Genomic DNA, 4,292 nt, shown 5'->3' with positions numbered 1-4,292 from the left:
TTATTTCTAATTGTTTGGGTTGAGGAGGGAAATGTTGTCTCCTTTTCTATCCTTATCCTCCCAGTTGAAAACAAACATTTTCACACAGCACGTCTTACCAATTAGTGTGGCTGATCAAGTTTTCTCTTATCATGACTTCGTTTATAATTTCTTGGTCAGTTTTTTCTCCAGATATTCTGTTTCATGGCTCTTTTGATAATGTATCCTTGAAGAAGCAAACATTCTCCTTCCACCTACCCTTGCAGATAGAACTGGGAAAACTTGTGGAATTTTTTTCCTCTCCTTTTTCTTCCATTGTCTTCCTGATACGATTCAGCTTTCTACCCAGCTTTCTCTGAATTGGAAGACGATGGCTTGGCATTGCACCAAAGTAATACTTATTTAATGTGTGAATAAAAAGCTAAGGCAGAAATGAGCTTTGATCTACTGATGAAAACAAAGTTTAGCCAAAAGTCAGGTTTGGCTCTGGGTGGGTTTGATTGTGGGTTGTTTGTTTGTGGGGATTTTGTTTGTGTGGTTTCGTTTGGTTTGTGATTGTGTTGTTTTCTTTTTTTTTTTGTTGTTGTTTTTTTATTTTCCCAGACCTTTCTTTCTTTTTGGTAGAGTACAAATTTCTCATCTATATGGCACTATATGGCAGAAAAATATGTAAGACTAAGACAGCTAGTTGGTTTTCCAGGGATGTCATTCTTATCTTTGAATCCACAAACTTGAAAAGCTTGGGACTGTTGACTGCACTTGCTGAATGTCACTCTGCGGAGGATGTTCTCTTTTCAGCAAGGATGGATTTTCATGTCTAACACACATTAAAACTCAGTTACGAACACAAGTAAATAATACACTTTTCATCAGTGACTATTTGTGGGTGTAGAGGAGCCATGAAGTGCTTAATTAGTTTTTTTCTGAAGCTCTAACAACTAGGTGTACACTACTTTGAAACATCATATAAACATTTAATAAGCAGAGAGCTGTTGTTTGTGTTGCCACAACAAAATTCTTAGCCTTAAAAATTCTCCCTATGTAACAAGGCTGTACACTTATTTTTTTTCTTTCCTCTCAAAGACAGGGGTTATTTTTCTTCACAGTTTTTTGTTGCCTAGTTTCTTCAATGTTGAACTCTATTCCTAAAGTGTTTACTTCAGTATGTACTGTATAATTTCCATATGGCTCTGCTTTTGATGGCAAAATGAGTCACTGATAATGATAGGTGAAGGAATAGTCCTCTGAATGTAGCCTCCTTTTTCTAAATTGTGGAGGATTTAATTCTCCCTAGTATTTTCTTTGAGCCATTTATCAAAGTAAGGATTATAAAAATACAAAGACCTTGTTCTTATGGCCATTTTAAAACTATATGTAATCTTAGATTACATGGAAAATAATTTTTTGATAACAAAATTTTGAGAGACATCTTTGGCCATCAGAAAACAGAGAATAAATAAATAGGTCATTTTCTTCAGTTATGAAGTCAGTGATTTTATAAAGCAAGTTTATTGAGAGAGGAGATGTTGTTAGAGCAATTTTTCCACTAGCAGAAAACAGAGTTCTCATGAACAAAATCCCCATTTCAGGTATATCCATATTTCTGTCATATATGTATAACAACATTAGGAAGGATTTCACCTGACAAGCAGCTCTGCTCTTTCCAGGTATATTTTCTAGTATAATAAACATATTACCTCTCCTTACAAGGTATGGCTTAGCTATTATCCTTAGACAATCACAGATGCAGCAACGTGACTCACATGTGATTATATGACTGTGACCAACCTTGTTTTTGAAAAGGAGCCTATTCAGGATCTTCTGTTTGAAGCTGTCAATTTCTTTTAAATATTTCCAAAAGTATCACTCTAGAGTGAGATATGATATAGAAATCATATCTCCAATCATTATTTATTTATCAACACTTTGCGTAGGTCTCAAGGTGTTAACTCATTCTCTTGCCCTTCAAAAAATTGATGTTTTATTGTGACTTTAAGAAGATCTCAGCTAGAGAAGTGCTGGGAAAGTAAGAGACAGACGTTGCAGGCAAGGTGGCCCAGAACACAGCAAGTAGGAGAACCCCAGGGAAAGACTGCAAGACTCATCATTCTAGAGTCTGAATATATGGCAATTACTGACAGAAGTGTAAGGGGGCTTTATGATAAGGGCACAAACTTTTGTGCTGTCATACATTAAAAAACTTAGGTAATTTATTTTGTCTTGCTCAGATCCACCATCTTCTTTTTCACTTCTTTCATACTGTCTACTTGTGTTTTTCCTTTTCTACCTTTTTGGTTTTTTTTTCTATTTTTTTTTTTTTTTTTTGGTGTGTTTTTGTTGGTTTATTTTGTTGGTTGGTTTTGTTTTTGTTTTTACTGTATTTACAGTACATCTGAAAGTCTAAAGTACTATTCCTGTAGAAAGTGGTTCCTTGCCCTGAGAATTTTTCATGTATTTCTTTTCTCAATTTTTTCCTGTGAAGTAGACATGCAATTATGGATGGAATGCCAGGTACTCTCTTTTAAATATGTAATTTGAATCTTGTCTTTTCTATTTTGTCTATTTCTGCAAAAATAAAATTTATTTTTCTGTTTTAAAGAATTTTCTCTACTAATATATATTGCATTTCTTTAACTTTGTAGATTATTAAGATTGCACTTTTTTTTCCTCTTTTTGCAATTTTAATAAACATCTCTTGAAGCCCTGGTCAAGTCTCAGGGTCATGAAGAAAACCATAAAAGCAAAATAACTTTAAACCTGATACAAATCTTATTGAAGCTGATAGGAACTACACTGGCTATTTGATACAGGCTTGTTAGAGCAAATTTAATGGGGATCTGTAATGTATAAAGTCAAACTGAACAGATTTTAGCTGTCAAACAAGCTTTTCTGGAATTCCAAAGCTTAAGCTTTATAATTTATATCTCTACAGACATAAAATATGATTTCTCTGGGAACTGTATAACAGAAGAGCAATAGATACTTTTATTACCCACTGTCTGTTTTCATACGCTCTAATTTCTACAAGTATAGGGAGACACATTTAAATATTTAATAAAGTTTTGTTTATTGCTTTGCTATTCACTTTGGATTTAATATTACTTTCTGCTAATTTTACTATGAGCGAAGAATTGCTATAGCAATTACAATGTAAGATTTTTTACATTCAGTTTACCATGCACATTTAACACTACATTAAATGTCACCAGAAATTGTAAGCATTGTGCAGCATTGAAAGAGAGAAGAATGACTGCATTTTCACTAACAACAGACAAACTGTGTTTCAATTCAATTTGAAATGGTCAGTTCTCCATTTTTTGAAGTATAGCCACAGAATTAAATCAGCCTGCTAATACTGAAACTCATGAACATGTTGCAGTAGTGGGTCTAGCGTAGCAGTCTCTGTCTTTGAGCTGACATTTGTAATCCTTCTTAAACATAACCTGGACCAAGTACAATTGCTCAGATGACTCCATACTGCATCTTCCAAGAAGGAATTGTTATGCTAGCACATGGATAAACCCAATCTAACATTAATACTGGGCAGCTTTCAAGTTAATGGCTGTAACTACAGGGGACCACAACGCAGCAACTTTTACTGTGCTTTTCAGCCTTCGGTAGTGTTGTATGGAGATTACTTTGGTACAGCAGAATTTAATAACTTGGCCACTATCCAATCCAAAATAACTAGAAGGATTTCCAAGCCCAAGTGTAACCAGAAAATGGGACAGCTGCATTTTTATAGCCCTGTGATTAGGCTAATGTTAGACACAGCTCATTATCCTTATTTTAGTGAAACAGTTAATAAGATACAACCCTCACAAATTATTTAGGTATTTATTCTAATAGGCTTACCATTAAGAGAGGAAGCATGTGTTGAGATAGAAAGTATTAAAAATAATATCAGAAAATAAATTTTAAAAAATCCTCTTAAAATAGGAGAAAACCATTTTTCTAATAGATACTATTTTGTGACCTACAGAAATCTATTATCTTCTTTGATGTGTTGCATGGTCTAGAAGTTCTGGATTAAGGTTCCATTCATGCAATTTTTCTGTGTCTAGATCCAGCACCACCTGTGACTTCCAGGGGACTCCAAGTGCGCTTAAAACAAACAGGTGGTAATTCAGATATGTGATCAGTCTGTCCTTGAAGACAGATATCACTCATTTCCCCTCACACATGGAATGGCTCTTCTGTTTAATAGGAATCTCTATTCATGTGTGTTAGTAGGTTGGAATTTTCGTGTTCAATCCTGAAGTTAGGTGATGTAGAGGGGCACTCTGGATTTGTTTGCTATTTTCACCCATAAA

This window comes from Geospiza fortis, unplaced genomic scaffold, assembly GCF_000277835.1.
Source record: "Geospiza fortis unplaced genomic scaffold, GeoFor_1.0 scaffold45, whole genome shotgun sequence".
In the NCBI taxonomy this organism is placed as follows: Eukaryota; Metazoa; Chordata; class Aves; order Passeriformes; family Thraupidae; genus Geospiza; species Geospiza fortis.
Note: the sequence above shows the minus strand (reverse complement) of the source record.